The sequence below is a fragment of the Homarus americanus genome, unplaced genomic scaffold, assembly GCF_018991925.1.
Source record: "Homarus americanus isolate GMGI-L3 unplaced genomic scaffold, GMGI_Hamer_2.0 scaffold30108, whole genome shotgun sequence".
Classification (NCBI taxonomy): Eukaryota; Metazoa; Arthropoda; class Malacostraca; order Decapoda; family Nephropidae; genus Homarus; species Homarus americanus.
In genome coordinates, this window is record NW_024748109.1 from 202,748 (window position 1) to 220,632 (window position 17,885).

Below are 17,885 nucleotides of genomic sequence, written 5' to 3' on the forward strand. Positions count from 1 at the left end.
TGTCTTATACCTAAGGGGTGTGTACTTTATCTTCACCCCTAACACCCTCCCCAACACCCTTCCTTTCTCCCCAACACCCTTCCCTTCTCCCCAACATCCTCCTCCTTCACCCCCCAACACCCTCCTATTCTCCCCAACACCCTCCTATTCTCCCCAACACCTCCCTTTCTCCCCCAACATCCTCTTTCTCCCCAACATCCTCCCCCTCTCCAACACCTCCTTTCTCCCTACCACACACAACTACGTGGGTATAATTCGTCCAATTTAATCGTTAGATCAATGATGGGGAACAATCATTAAGGTGACACTAACGTCACTGGTGGCACTGCCTTGACGCCGCTTATGGCATTGAACTGATGACAGGGGGTGGCACAGATGGCACTCACAACATGAATGGCAATATAAGCCATTTTTTAGCAACACAGATGACACCAGCGTCCAAGGCTGTGGAGTCGGAGTCGAGGTTCTCTGAACTAAAATTTAATGTGCCTAACTATTTAAGTACATCCAGAATAATACACAAGCACCAAGAAATGACCTCGAAAACCCATAAGAGGAGAGTAATTAGCATTGCAAAAGTAATTAAAATATTCTAAAAATCATTTGAACATTTTCTAAAAGCCATTTGAACAAGTTATAATCAAGATATCAAATTTTGCTAACAGATCCTAGCAACATTCAGGAGTACCTATACTGAAATTTTGAACAAAAATCCATTTTTTTAGTCGAAAATGACAAAATTGTAAGTCTATAGCCTTAAAGGATTTTTGAAAAATACGTTTTCTCTCTGAACTAAAATTTAATGTGCCTAACTATTTAAGTACATCCAGAATAATACACAAGCACCAAGAAATGACCTCGAAAACCCATAAGTGGCGAGTAATTAGCATTGCAAAAAGTAATTAAAATATTCTAAAAATCATTTGAACATTTTCTAAAAGCCATTTGAACAAGTTATAATCAAGATATCAAATTTTGGTTAACAGATCCTTAAGCAGCACATTCAGGAGTACCTATACTGAAATTTTAACAAAATCCATTTTAGTCGAAAATGACAAAATTGTAAGTCTATAGCCTTAAAGGATTTTTGGCCAAAATACGTTTTCTCTCTGAACTAAAATTTAATGTGCCTAACTATTTAAGTACATCCAGAATAATACACAAGCACCAAGAAATGACCTCGAAAACCCATAAGTGGCGAGTAATTAGCATTGCAAAAGTAATTAAAATATTCTAAAAATCATTTGAACATTTTCTAAAGCCATTTGAACAAGTTATAATCAAGATATCAAATTTTGTTAACAGATCCTTAAGCAGCACATTCAGGAGTACCTATCAGGGCTGTGGAGTCGAGTCGGAGTCGAGGAGTCGGAGGAAATTTTGGCTTGTGAGTCGGAGTCGGAGTCGGTAAAATTGTCCAGACTCCGACCTGACTCCGACTGAAGCTATTCTGTTCCTAAGAACAAATATATGAACTCAGGCATATTCATTGCAGTGATTCCACTGATCCCACTAATTTTCTTAAATTATAAAAAGAATTTATTTCCATTTTATAAGCATTATTATGAATTTATTGTAGCAGGCACAGTATAGCACTATAATTTGGACGATAGTCTCTTTCTTTACCATTTGAAATTTTGAATTATATCAAATTTTGTTTCGTTGAAAACTGCACAGAGGCTCTCAGCTACAAAACAATTAGCTACAACCTGTTTTTGTGAGATTAAGGCAAATTAATTTAATAACTTAATCATGTAAGGTTTATCCATTTTCCTTAATAAGGTATTTATTTTTAATGTACATAAATATATAACTTTACTTTAAAAAGGAATTGTAGGATCATCATTTAGATCCATCAGATTATGAGCTTAAACAAAATTCATATGCTGAGATCGAACTTTAGATATACATGTAAATGGTGTTTTCTAGTTAATATCTTGAATTTTAATAAATTTATTTTTCTTTTGATTGAAACTTTTGAAAGTCAAGCCTATCATCTTTTGTAGTTCTAATATCGTCCAGATCATTAATAAAGCTGTAGCAGTATAGCCACGGTGTTTTACTTTTTACCTATGCAGGTTACAACATACAAATTACAATTAGGATGGTAGAAATAGTTGTTACAAATAGGCCAAGGAGTCGGAGTCGGAGTCGGAAGCATAAAATTTGAGGAGTCGGAGTCGAAGGTTTTGTTCTTCGACTCCACAGCCCTGCCTCACACTGTCGCCTTTAAGCTTCTTCTACAGTGAGTGAGACAATAAGAGCTTCCCTAACACTCACTCACTCACTCACTCACTCACTCACGCACTCACTCACGCACTCACCACACCACCACACAAAATGGAGGATTTAATGGTGACGAAAATACACTGAGACTCCTGCCTTAACACACACACAGAGACTTAGACACACACACACACACACACACACACACACACACACACACAAACACACACTGTTTTACCTCACCATTCTCACCACAGCCAAAAGACATACAACATAAGTAAATAATTAATTAACCTCAAGTTAGTTACAGGTGAAATATAATTAAGGTTTATTGTACCTTAGATTAAGTAGTTAATTAGATACGTTTTACCTGTTAAGGGAAAAATATACGGTAAGTAACTGTTTTTCGCAGGTAGATACGTTCTTACTTCACCAGGTAAGGTAAAAAATATAATTGTTTTAAAGTAGGTTAAGGGAGACAGGTAGTACGTTGCCTCACCTGTCCAATAAGATCAGGTGAGTGTTTAAGATTAGTATACCTGGGTGACGTCACCCAGTCTCCTTTCAATAATAGGTGACTGTAGCATTGGATTATTGGTTATACAGTAAAGACTTCAGATGGTTAAATTACCAGTCGGTTTGGAGGCGACAGGTGTGTTCCGCTGCTGCCATTGATTATTTAATGCACTTTCTCGTTGTCCTCCAGCTGTGGCCGAGGAGTCTGTGGTGCTAGGGGGTAACTTTAACGGGTATTAGTGTTAATGATTTTAAATTAAACTAATCTAATCCCTACATACATACATACAGGTACATACATACATACATACATACATACATACATACATACATACATACATACATACATACATACATACATATCAGGTACATACATACATACATACATACATACATACATAACATACATACATACATACATACATACATACATACAGGTACATACATACAGGTACATACACATACATACATACATACATACATACATACATACATATACATACAGGTACATACATACATACATACATACATACATACATAACATACATACATACATACATACATACATACATACATACATACATACATACAGGTACATACATACATACATACATACATACATACATACATACATACATACATACATACATACATACATACATACATACAGATACATACATACATACATACATACATACATACATACATACATACATACATACATACATACAGGTACATACATACATACATACATACATACATACATACATACATACATACAGATACGTTGCAGGAGAGGATCTGGTCATTGTTAACACAACTTGGTAATTAACGACAAACACCACTCAGGCCTTCAACACTCAGAGGCAACATCTCCAAGTTTTGTAATTTACAGGTGTTATGAACAAGTGTTTAAGACAGGTGTTGATGACAGGTGTTATGAACAAGTGTTTAAGACAGGTGTTGATGACAGGTGTTATGAACAAGTGTTATGAACAAGTGTTTAAGACAGGTGTTGATGACAGGTGTTGAGGACCGCATCTTTGATTCCTCACTGAATCACTAATACACTGTAACTAATACACTGCTTAACCTAATACACTGCTTCACTAATACACTGCTACTGCTTCCACCTAATACACTGCTTCACTGCTTCACTAATACACTGCTTCACTAATACACTGCTTCACTGCTTCACTATTTTACTGCTTAACTAATACACTGCTTCACTAATACACTGCTACACTGCTTCACTAATACACTGCTTCACTGCTACACTGCTTCACTAATACACTGCTTCACTGCTACACTGCTTCACTAATACACTGCTACACTGCTTCACTAATACACTGCTTCACTGCTACACTGCTTCACTAATACACTGCTTCACTGCTACACTGCTTCACTAATACACTGCTTCACTAATACATTGCTTCACTAATACACTGCTACACTGCTTCACTAATACACTGCTTCACTGCTACACTGCTTCACTAATACACTGCTTCACTAATACACTGCTTCACTGCTACACTGCTTCACTAATACACTGCTTCACTGCTTCACCAGAAAAAGATTAAACACAGGACTCTTCTTCAGGCTCCCAGAGTGAGACTGGCGGACCTTAACTTAGGCAAGAAGAGTTACTGGACAGGTAAGTGAGAGACAACTGAATCACTCATTACCTGAACCACAACTAATTAAGGTAGTTTACCTCATAACCTCCACCACCTCAAACCACCACCACCTCCACCACCATCTTCACCACCTCCACCACCACCATCTCCACCACCTCCACCACCACCATCTCCATCACCACCACCACCATCTACCACCACCATCTCCACCACCTCCACCACCATCTCCCACCACACTCCACCCACCACCCCCACCATCTCCACCACCACCACCACCATCTCCACCACCACCACATCTCCACCCACCTCCCCACCACCCACCACCACCATCTCCACCACCTCCACCACCATCTCCACACCATCTCCACCACCATCTCACCACCATCTCCACCATCTCCACCACCTCCACCACCACCACCACCACCCACCATCTCACCACCACCACCACCATCTCCACCACCATCTCCACCACTGTCTCCACCATCTCCACCACACTTACACCACCACCACCCACCCACCACCACCACCATCTCCACCACCTCCCACCACCACCACCACCACCACCATCTCCACCACCACCACCACCATCTCCCCACCACCATCTCCACCACCTCCACCACCATCTTCACCACCTCCACCACCACCATCTCCACCACCTCCACCACCACCATCTCCATCACCACAGTGGACTTATGAGGTCAAATACTACAGGTAACCTTAAATGACCTCTGCACAACACAAACACATAATATTAATCATCATGGTAGATCAGATCAGGTCAGATCAGGTCAAGCAGCTATGTTAATAACCTCATCATGTCATCTAAGGTTAATCACCGAATAGTCAGTCATTAATTAGAGGAACTACCCGTAAAATTCCCTAGCTCAGGTGTATGACCAATTAGCAACAATCTACCTGGCGCACACTAACAAGTTTCACATGTCTTTGCATTCACGGTTCACCAGCAGACACATCACCCAACACGAGATGATTAAAGTGATTGGTCCTGTTGCCTTTTGAGTCTTTCTTTAATACCTGTGCACGGCCAGGGGCGAGGTGTGATGCAGGTGTGTTTGGTCAATATTACTGTACTGAGGAAGGTTTGGTGATCGATTTAGTATGGTGACTTAACCCCCTGAGTATGGTGACTTAACCTCCTAAGTATGGTGATTTAACCCCTTGAGTATGGTGACTTAACCCCCTGAGTATGGTGACTTAACCCCTTGAGTATGGTGACTTAACCCTTTAAATACGTTGAGTGAATCCCCCGAGTACGATGAATTAACCCTATGATTATTATTATTATTATTGTCGGTTTGTTTTGTTATTGTTGTTAGCATTACTGTTTCGTATTTCGGACACAGGTAACTGGACACAGGTAACTGGCCACAGGTAACTGGACACAGGTAACTGGACACAGGTAACTGGCCACAGGTAACTGGCCACAGGTAACTGGACACAGGTAACTGGACACAGGTAACTGGACACAGGTAACTGGACACAGGTAACTGGACACAGGTAACTGGACACAGGTAACTGGACACAGGTAACTGGACACAGGTAAACACAGGTAACTGGACACAGGTAACTGGAGGTAATACAGGTAATGGACAGGTACTGGTTTGGACACAGGTAACTGGCCACAGGACACAGGTAACTGGCCACAGGTTGGACAGGTAACTGGCTGGCAACTGGCCACAGGTAACTGGCCACAGGTAACTGGCACAGGTAACTGGCCACAGGTAATTGGACAAAACTGGACACAGGTAACCACAGGTAACTGGACAAGGTAATGTAATTGACAGGTAACTGGCCACGGTATTGGTAACTCGGCCACAGGTAACTGGTAACACAGGTAACTGGCCACAGGTAACTGGACACAGGTAACTGGACAGGTAACTGGACACAGGTAACTGGTAACAATACAGGTAGGTAACTGGCACAGGCACTGGCCGGGGCTACACACTGGTAACTCACAGGTAACTGGTCACAGGTAACTGGCCACAGGTAACTGGCCACAGGTAACTGGACAAAGGTAACTGGCCACAGGTAACTGGCCTACAGGTAAACTTGGGTAACTGGACAAAGGTAACTGGACAAGGTAACTGGCCACAGGTAACTGGACACAGGCACTGGACACAGGTAACTGGACACAGGGGGTACAGGTAACTGGCTACAGGTAAGGGTCGCCACAGGTAACTGGCTACAAAGGTAAAGCACACAGGCTGGCCACAGGTAAAGGTAACTGGACAAAGGTAACTGGCTACAGGTAACTCCACAGGTAACGCCACAGGGCACTGGACAAAGGTAACTGGCCACAGGCACTGGCCACAACTGGCACAGCTGGGCAGGTAACTGGCCACAGGCTGGACAACAGGTAACTGGCCACAGGTAACTGGCAGGTAATCAGGTAACTGGCCACATTGGTACACAGGTAACTGGACACAGGTAACACAGGTAACACAGGTAACTGGCCACAGGTAACTGGACAGGTAACTGGACACAGGTAATGGGGTAACTGACACAGGTAAGGACACAGGTAACTGGACACAGGTAACTGGACACAGGTAACTGGCCACAGGTAACTGGCCACAGGTAACTGGCCACAGGTAACTGGACACAGGTAACTGGACACAGGTAACTGGACACAGGTAACTGGACACAGGTAACTGGCCACAGGTAACTGGACAAAGGCACTGGATTAAAGGTACTGGCCACAGGTACTGGCCACAGGTAACTGGACAAGGGTAACTGATTACAGGTAACTGGCCACAGGTAACTGGCCACAGGTAACTGGACAAAGGTATCTTGGCCACAGGTAACTGGCCACAGGTAACTGGCACAGGTAATTGGACACAGGTAACTGGCCAAGGTCACAGGTATTCCACAGGTAATCACACAGGTAACGGGTGTCAGGTAACTGGACACAGGTAACTGGCCACAGGTAACTGGCCACAGGTAATCGCACAGGTAACTGGCCGCAGGTAACTGACACAGGTAACTGGCTACAGGTAACTGGCCATGGGAATTGACACAGGTAACTGGACAAAGGTACTGGACACAGGTAACTGGACACATAACTGGCAGTAACTGGACACAGGTAACTGGACACAGGTAACTGGACAAAGGTAATATTACAGGTAACTGGACACAGGTAACTGGACACAGGTAACTGGACACAGGTGTAATCACAGGTAACTGGACACTAGGTAACTGGGACACAGGTAACTGGCTACAGGTAAACAAAGGCATCAGGCCGTGCAAGATTACGAAGGATTTATCCAACAAACGTCAAACATTTTTTATAACCTTTATTTCTTTTTTCTCAAAAAATATTATAAACTATCTTCTAAAATTATGGTTTGTCTCATGGAGTTTCTGCCCCCCCCTCCCTATTTCTCTCAAATAGAAATAAACTTAAAAATATCAAAATTATATTTGAAAATTATGTTTTCTTTCGTATTATTTCTATCTCTATAAAATAATAAATAAAAATCGTAAAAATAAATATAATTTTTTATTTACGGTGCAAGAGGAGGAGGAGGAGGAGAGGAGGGCCGGTAACCTATTCTGGTCCATATATAACACTATCAATCCTCCTCACCACCGCCCCCACCCTCACCAATCACACTCTTTCACCTAATCGCCCACTACCCCACACCACCACACCCGTCCTCTATCACCCCCACACCACCACCACCTCCCTACCCCCACACCACCACCACTCCCACACCACCTTCACCACCTCACACTACCCCCTCTCCACTCATACCTAAAAACAGTAATATGACCAGAGTGACTAGTCCTCTCACCACCAGAGGGAGACCACACTCAGGTAGCCAACTTAGTGTAAAACATATGACACACCGCCCACCACTGTAAGTTACGAGCTGTAAATGAGGCGCCTGGTATTGAGCTAATATGAGACGCCCTGTAAATCATGAAGTGTAAATATGACTATGTAAGTAGGGTGTAAATGAGAGGCCAGAATAAGGTGTTAAGGTGTTTTGTTGTCAGTTTTTAACGCAACAATAACACCCCCACACACCATCCTATGCTCAAACGTACCAACCTAACCAACCTAACCTAACCTAACCTAACCTAAACACCTAACTAACCTAACCTAACCTAACCCAACCTAACCCAACCTAACCTAACACGTATTTTTCAACAGGAAGCAGTAGTACCAACACCTGCCTGGCCCATAACTCACCTTAATAACCTCACACACGACAATAACAGCCTCCGTAATAATATTAATAACACTCAATAACTCAATCTCCGACTTAATCACATCTTTTGTTATTGTTGTGAGAGGAGGGGGGAGGAGGGGAGGGAGGGGGAGGAGGGAAGGAGGGAGGTGAGGGGAAGGAGGGATGTTGTTATTGGTTCTCTGAAAGGTTTTGGATGACGAGTTGAGTCTGGAGCCTCACGTCGGGTAGGTCAACACTCTGGACGGAGGGAGCCGATGGGTGGTGGCTGTTGTGTTTTTTTTTTATGTTTTATTTTGTTTGTGTTTTTCTGTCTGTTTTTATTGCTATTTCATTCTTTTCCCTTTTTTGTTTTTTTTTTCATTACCCCCATTTTTTCTTTTTTCATTTGCTCACTTTACTCTCTCTTCTTTGCTTCTCCTTCCTCGATCACTTTATCTCGCCTCTCTCTCTCTCTCTCTCTCTCTCTCTCTTCAGGTGTTCACTAAGAGGGCCGCCACAGGTGTGTGTGTGTGTGTGGTGTGTGTGTGTGTACCTTAAGACGCCCTCCACCTGTCACTTTATTACCCTCACCTCTTCACCACACGCCCAGGTAAACTATTCATTTTAAGTACCTACTGTTTTAGGCATAAATTTTAAGGTAAGGAGACATTTTAGGAGAAATTCTAAGTGAGGAGAGTTTTAAGGGAAGAATTTAAGTATATAGTACTTTAAGGAACCAACAGACAGACAGACAGACAGACAGACAGACAGACAGACAGACAGACAGACAGACAGACAGACAAAGACAGACACCAGAACAGAACAAGCAGAACGGAACAATTTATTTGTAAACAATTAATACAAAATTTGAAAGTAATAATACAATTGAATATTATATTTAGAGAATAACATTAATAAAAGCCTTTGTCGGTTCCTTGTAATGTCTGGAGAGGAAAGAATATATACATTATTGATGATGGGAAACGATGTATAACTACACGTATACAGTAATCATCACACACACGTGAATACATATATGAATAAGCATTATACATTAGCATATACTCACATATATAGTATACATGCATTCATACACTTACATGTATACATCTAGGCATACATACACACATTATATATTACAATGGAAGCCCTCGAATGAGAGGATGGCTGGCCCAAGGGCCTCCTAGGAGTGAATTTGTTTAAGGTGTAGAAGCTGTCACCAACACAACAACTACACCCTAAGTTAACGAGCTGCATGACCCAGTGTCAAGGAACAGTCCGAGAAGACCGGACAACTCGCCAACTGCACTGGCTAACCATTACCCTGGAATACAATCCGCAATTCAATTAACATCCAGGTTCCCAATTACTGCTGGGAATGACAGAGGCAAATGGCGTAAAGAAACTTGGCCATAGTTTCACCCTGCCCGGGGATCGAACTTGCGTCCGCTCGTTTGCGAGGCGAGGAGGCTGACCATTACACCACAGGTCGCCACACACTCATAATACATACATATACACACATTATACATACATACATACATACATACATACATTCTAAAAGACAGACAGGTTGAAATACTTACCTGTATGTGGATGAGGGAGATCAGGAAGGCTAGTCATCAAATCTGTAAGGAAATCAGGTACAATTAGTTGAGGGTCTTCCGAGTCCAACCTGTGATAGAAGGACACTCTTAAGTAACCTATAAGAGGGGCTGGTGACCTGTCCTGTACACGAGAGAGAGAGAGAGAGAGAGAGAGAGAAGGAGAAGGAGATCGGGTTTAAAGGGTTTGTCTTCTGGTCAACTGTCAGCCACCAGTAGTATACAAACAAGGTCTCTGTTTACAGAACAAACTAAACTTGGCGACACACACACACACACACACAGCAAACTAGAGAGAGTTCACTAAATTTACCGAGAGTAAGCATTTAGAATACAGATGTGTGTGTGTGTGTGTGTGTGTGTGTGTGTGTGTGTGTGTGTGTGTGTGGTGAAACTAGACGCCGTGTGGACGAATAATACTGTCACACCTATCGTCAACACACGATGCCTGCAAACATCACGTACACCTGTTCCGCCTCACGATTTAACAAGGACCAAACTAACAAACGGACGGATAGATGGACGGACACCAACTAGACGCCACCTTGATCTTCCAACCCTGAAGGACTAGACGGGGTGGGGTAGACGGGGTGGGGTAGACGGGGTGGGGTAGACGGGGTGGGGTGAAGTTTGACGGGAGGGTGGATGGGAGAGAGGGCTCGTTCACAAATACTTAACGAGACAGCTGGACAAACAGAGGGCAGGCGTGGAAACCAACCCTCTCTATACACTCTAAATAACAAATCAAACACACACCCACAGACACACAAACAAAAACACAAATAAAAAACACAGTTACTATTCTAAAACAAAACACGATAAAACAAACACTCAAATCTTCCTAAAACTTCAAAAAAACATAATAAAAATCAAATGAAAATTATAAAAACAAAAGATTTATTTTCTATCTTAAACAAAAAAAAAACAATAAAAAACACTCAAATTTGCATAATACATTAAAAACAGAAAAACACATGAACAAATTCCTTTCTATATACATATGATAAAACAAACATTCAATTATTTCTAAAACATTAAGAAAGGATGAAAAATAGTAAAAAATCACACACACACACACACACACAGGTGACTCACAACAGGTGTTTCTGTGACGTAAGCTCTGCAATATTACCGTCACCACCACCAGTGTCAGCAGCTTGATTAAAATCACTATTACAGGTGATTAAAGTAGAGGGGTCGACACGTCCCCCTCTCTCTCTCTCTCTCTCTCTCTCTCTCTCTCTCTCTATCTCTCTCTCTCTCTATTGTATTTAACCATCGTACTCCAGGCAGTAAATCATCGAACTCAAAATGGGATTTAAGCGCCACTAAGCATCACCCAAAACACACACACACACACACACACACACACTCCCACACACACACACACACACACACACACACACACACACACACACACACACACACACACACACAGGATCCCTAGAATACAACCCTTTTGTAGTCACGTCCGCCATAAAAGGTTCGTAAACGCTTTATATCACCAGAAATAATTATACGTATTTTGTTATTTACTTGTGTACAGTCCTTAGTGAGACAACAATACTGGGAGCCTTCGTTGGAGCATTGATAATGAATTCAGTCCAGTATCCCTATAACGTCATGTGGTGTTTCGTTATAACGTTTATTACATACAAGACGTAGTTAGGTTAGGTCAGGTCAGGTCAGGTCAGGTTAGGATAAGTCAGGTCAGGTGAGCGTCAACCCCCTGGTAATATTCATCTTTAATAACTGTTGTACCTGCCTGCATCCACCGTCAACAGGTCTGTTCAGCCCCAGGTTAATTAACTCGACTATCGTGACCAACCTGTACTCATCACCTGGCTACTTGCTCTCAGGTAAACACAGTCTTGTCGTGTGTGTGTGTGTGTGTGTGTGTGTTAAATCAACATACTCAACATACTTACAATCACATTGACTCGATAACCTACCCTACCCTACCCTACCCTACCCTAACCTAAGCTACTGTAACTTGGTGGGAAGCATCGTGTTCCTTGGCTCTGCAGTTCACCCTGACGAACTCATTGTCATGTGAAGGATGTCCTCACGTTAAGCATAATTGCCCCTTGATGCCGCTAATTACACCTGCAGATTACACTTCTCTTTGTACCTGGACCTTAATGAACGAGTCTCCCGTAACACACATTGATAACAAATAAGAAAATAAATACTGGAAATAATAAGATGAACTAATTGTCTTTTTTTGCAAATATTGATAAAATGAACTGTAAAAAATGTAAATAATGCAAAAATTAACTGTAAAAATGGTAAAATTAACTAACTGTAAAAATTGGTAAGAGACGAAACGGTTAATTATTTTTCAGGGGTTCTAATTACCTGGAGACAAGACTAATTAGAGGCCCTGAGATTACTTGCCTTTCTTACAGCTGCTTTTAATGACAACTTAACTCACTCACTCACTCACACACAGACCATGGACAAAAATAATATATATAAAAATAAACAGGTAGGCGGTAATTAGTTCAGGTAATATAGCCAGGTGTGTGTACGTCAAAGTGTGTGTATGTGTGTATGTGTGTGTGTGTGTAACTAAGGCTTACGTTCATTTTGATGTATGTTTGAGAGAGAGAGAGAGAGCCCCCCCCCTAACATTACACTGAGTTAAGCAACATACGAGTACGCCATGAATCATCTTTATCTCTTGGCATTACTACCATCCCTCCTCTCTCCCCTCCCCTCCCTCCACCTCTCTTTCTCCTCAGCCCTTCCTTCTACCTCTCCCCCTACCTCCCCCCCTCACTCCCACCCCCTATCTCTCCCTCTCTCTCCCTCCTCTTCCTCTTTCCCCCTCCCCATTCTCCCCCTCCCCCTTCTCTCCTCTCCTCACCATCCATCTTTATGAACGACAACTGACAAGAGCAACCAATAAAGAGAGGAATGAGGGAGGTGAATAAAGGAAAGGTTCGAGGAATAACTGACTCAACGACTCACCGACTTACTAAACGACTTACTGACTCACTAAACGACTTACTGACTCACTAAAAGACTCACTGACTCACTAAAAGACTTACTGACTCACTAAATAACTTACCCACCGACTCAACAACTCTCTCACTCACTAAAGACTTACTGACTCACTAAGACTTCGCTCACTAAACAACTCTGACTCACTAAGCTCTACTACTAAAGGACTTACTGACTCACTAAAGACTTACTGACTCACTAAAGGACACTGACTCACTAAACTTACTGACTCACTAAAGGACTTACTGACTCACTAAATTACTGGCTAGCACATCACTAAACGACTTACTGACTCACTAAACGACTTGACTCACTAAACAACTTACTGACTCACTAAACGACTTACTGCTCCTAAGACTTACTGACTCACTAAAGACTTACTGACTCACTAAGGACTTACTGACTCACTAAACAACTCACTGACTCACTAAAAGACTTTGCTCACTAAAGGACTTACTGACTCCTAAACAACTCACTGACTCACTAAAAGACTTACTGACTCACTAAAGGACTTACTGACTCACTAAACACTCACTGACTCACTAAAGACTTTGACTCACTAAAGGACTTACTGACTCACTAAACGACTTACTCTCACTAGGACTTACTGACTCACTAAACGACTTACTGACTCACTAAGGACTTACTGACTCACTAAACAACTCACTGACTCACTAAAAGACTTACTGACTCACTAAACGACACTGACTCACTAAACGACTTACTGCTCACTAAACGACTTACTGACTCACTAACGACTTTGACTCACTAAAGACTTACTGACTCACTAGAGACTTACTGACTCACTAAAGGACTTACTGACTCACTAAAAGACTTACTGACTACTAAGGACTTACTGACTCACTAAACGACTTACTGACTACTAAAAGACTTACTGACTCACTAAGGACTACTGACTCACTAAACAACTCACTGACCATAAGACTTACTGCTACTAGACTTACTGACTCACTAACAACTCACTGACTCACTAAAAGACTTACTGACTCACTAAACGACTTACTGACTCACTAAAAGACTTACTGACTCACTAAAGGACTTACTGACTCACTAAACAACTCACTGACTCACTAAAAGACTTACTGACTCACTAAACGACTTACTGACTCACTAAACGACTTACTGACTCACTAAACAACTCACTGACTCACTAAAAGACTTACTGACTCACTAAATAACTTACCCACCGACTCAACAACTCTCTCACTCACACCTTCTACGATTCATAGACTTAACTTATGGACTGACTCAACGACTGACTCAAGAACCCTCTTATTCGCCCACTGACTGACTCACTGACTCACCCACTGACTGACTCAACAACATCTTAGTTACACACACAAATGACAGATCGACCAGATAAGCCCCCAGACAGATCTCCTCAGGGGAAAAATAGACACTTATTACCAGGAAACGCTGAAGGAAACACGAGAGAGAAGAGAGAGAGGAAGTTACCTTGCACAATATTGGAGAGAAAGACACAAAAGAGAGAGAGGGGGAGGACGGAGGAAGAAAGAAGGAGGAAGAAGAGGAGAAGGAGAAGAAAGAGGGAGGAGGAGGAGGATCACCTACACATACAGGGTGAGAGAGCATCAATATCCCAAGTGTTGCTGGGTCACTGCCTCCTCCTCTTCCTCCCCTCTTCTTCTTCCTCCTCCTCCCCTCCTCTCTTCTTCTTCTTCCTCCTCCCAGCCATCCTGTTACCACCACCCGACCCACACTGAACGACCACCCCACGACCCACTGAACGACGAACACCACCACGACCCACTGAACGACCACCCCCACGACCCACTGAACAGCCACGACCCACTGAACAGGCAACCACCACGGCCCACTGAACGACCACCCCCGACCCACTGAACGACAAACACCACCACGACCCACTGGACGAGACGACCCACTGAACGGCCACCCCACGACCCACTGAACGACGAACACCACCACGACCCACTGAACAGGACGACACTGAACAACCACCCCGACCCACTGAACGACGGACACCACCGACCCACTGAACGACCCCACGACCACTGAACGACGAACACCACCACTCTGACAAAACTTCATTCCTGTGTCATCTGGGGCAGGAGAGAGAGAGAGAGAGAGAGAGAGAGAGAGAGAGAGATCACACAGTATTGTTCCAGATATGTTATACATTCAGAATTTATGCTCTCCTCCTCGTATACTGAAATGGATTGTTGGTGACACACACACACACACACACACACACACACACACACACACACACACACACACACACACACACACACACACACACACCACATAATAACAAGAAACAACCATTATTTATTTCACTCCCCAAAAACACATAACAAATTATCCTCACTTTTAGAAATTCCTTAAAAGATAAAATAAACAAATAATTAAAAAAAAATAAGAATAAGAGAGATAAAAGATAAATAGATGGGATAAACTAAAAGTTAAATAGAAATAAAAATAAAACAAAATAAAACTAATGCATTAAAACAGTGGGGTGGGGGTGCTGGGGGGAGGGGGAGAGGAGGCAGGGAGAGGAGGGTGACGGGGGTAGGAGGTGTAAGAAAGGAAGAGAGGGGGTAGTGGCAGAGAGGGGGGTGATAGGGCGGAGAGGAGGAGATAGGGTAAGGGAGAGAGGGGGAGGTAGTGGTGGCGGTGAATCATTTAGGAGATGGACCTTTTCATGTATACTGGTGAGGCTATGGAGAGAGAGAGAGAGAAGAAGAGAGAGAGAGAGAGAGAGAGATAACTTTCTCAACGTTTTGGAGAGGAAAAGGAGGATAGAAAGTGTGTGTTTGTGTGGATAGTAGTGGATGTCCTCTCAATCCTGGATAGAATAACAACACCGTGTATGGGAAGGATAGATCTCTTTCTTGTGTCTGGTAGTGGATAGATGGTTGGGGCGGTACATCAACTCAGGACTGGATCAGACCTAGATAACCCACCATCCTGGATAGACTAGGAGGTCGTATATTGTTGAAGAGGATAGGCTTCACATTTGTGGTATAGTGGATAGTGGACTCAGGTTAGGTTAGGTTAGGTTAGGTCATATGAGTCGGCCAAAGTATATGAAAATACACTAAGATCACTACAGCTGACCTGATGCTTTTATCTACGACCTGCAGTACGACCCCGAGGCAGCGTGATGGTAGAGGTCGTAATGTTAACAGCAAGGTACGACCCAGAGGCGGTTATAGTCGTACAAGTCGTCGTGATATTCACCGAGTACAACCAGCACTGGTGATGGCTCTCGCTGCTGCACACACACCCAACCCCAGTACTGCCCCCACTACCTAACCCGCCACTGCCCCACCCACCACTGCCCCACCACCCCACCCCCACCCACCCCTCCCACCCCCACCCCCTGCCCCACCCCACCACCCTCCCCACCCACCCTACCCCCCCAACCCCACCCACCACTGCCCACCCCACCCACCACTCCCACCACCCACCCACCCTCCCCACCACTACTCCCCCCACCCACCACCCACCCTGCCCCACCCACCACTACCCCACCCACCACTGCCCCCACCCACCACTGCCCCACCCACCACCCCACCCCACCACTGCCCCACCCACCACTGCCCCCCACCCACCACTGCCCCACCCCACCACTGCCCCCACCCCCACCACCCACTCCCACCACTGCCCCACCCCACCACTACCCACCCACCCACCCCCACCCACCACACCCCCCCACCACTGCCCCACCCCACCACTACCCCCACCCACCCACCACTGCCCCACCCTCCCCACCCCACTACCCCACCCCACCACTGCCCACCACCACTCCCCACCCCTGCCCCACCCCACCACTGCCCACCCACCACTACTCTTCCTCCCCACCTCCCCCCACCACACCCTACCACTACCTGAACTATAAATCCTTCCTCCACCTCTAATCCTTTACTTCCCTTCTTTCTCTACAAAAAACCCACCCCACCCCATCCCACCACCCCACCCCAACCACCACCACCCCATCCCACCCCACCCCACCCACCCCGGCCCCTACCTTACAGGCACTAGTCGATCCATAGTTTACCATGATGAGATGTATCAAGTGAAACATGTATATGGAGCAAGTAACAAGATCACTAGATTACAAGATGATGTAACCGCTAGATTAAGGTAAGGATATAAGTACTCTGGCAGTATTTCCTCAAGCAGATGTGAACAAGATTAAATGTAAGTGTGTGGCCAGACATATGGCCACACACTCTAATACTACGTTGCAGAAAGTTACCCTTTATGTATAGAATTAAACAAAAATTTATTAGAAATACCCAGTAACATTCAATGCCATAATAACCTGACCAAGGGGCTGGTTATACTGACCCTTTGTGAACTCTACTCTGTAATCCTTTTGCACTACCGCTCACAGGATGAGTATGGGTGCACAACCATAACCGCTGTGAGTGGCCAAATTAATAAAATTAAAAATTATCTTCTATCCCACCCCCCTACTACTTTACCCTACCCTACCCACCACAACCCCACCCCACCACTACACGGTCCTACCCTACCCCACTCCCTGCCCTTGTTTCCCTGCCAGGTCATGAGGTGTGAGTTAGCAGCCAATATGTCACCTCACACTCCACCACTGATCAGTCTCCATACAGGAAGTCTTTAACCTTTTCCTTCTTACAGACACAAACATTACTGGAGCCTGACCCCTCCCTTCT

The 17,885-nt window shown here is 43.9% G+C and overlaps 1 long non-coding RNA gene across 1 annotated transcript; it reads right to left on the reverse strand.

Annotated features, from left to right (window-relative positions):
- Window positions 1-2,857: 2,857 nt before the first annotated feature.
- On the reverse strand, window positions 2,858-16,447 carry LOC121880155. Its single transcript, XR_006091498.1, has 3 exons — window positions 16,303-16,447; window positions 10,159-10,200; window positions 2,858-2,955 (listed from the first exon to the last, which is right to left on the reverse strand). It is a non-coding gene; the product is annotated as an uncharacterized LOC121880155 (long non-coding RNA).
- Window positions 16,448-17,885: the final 1,438 nt, after the last annotated feature.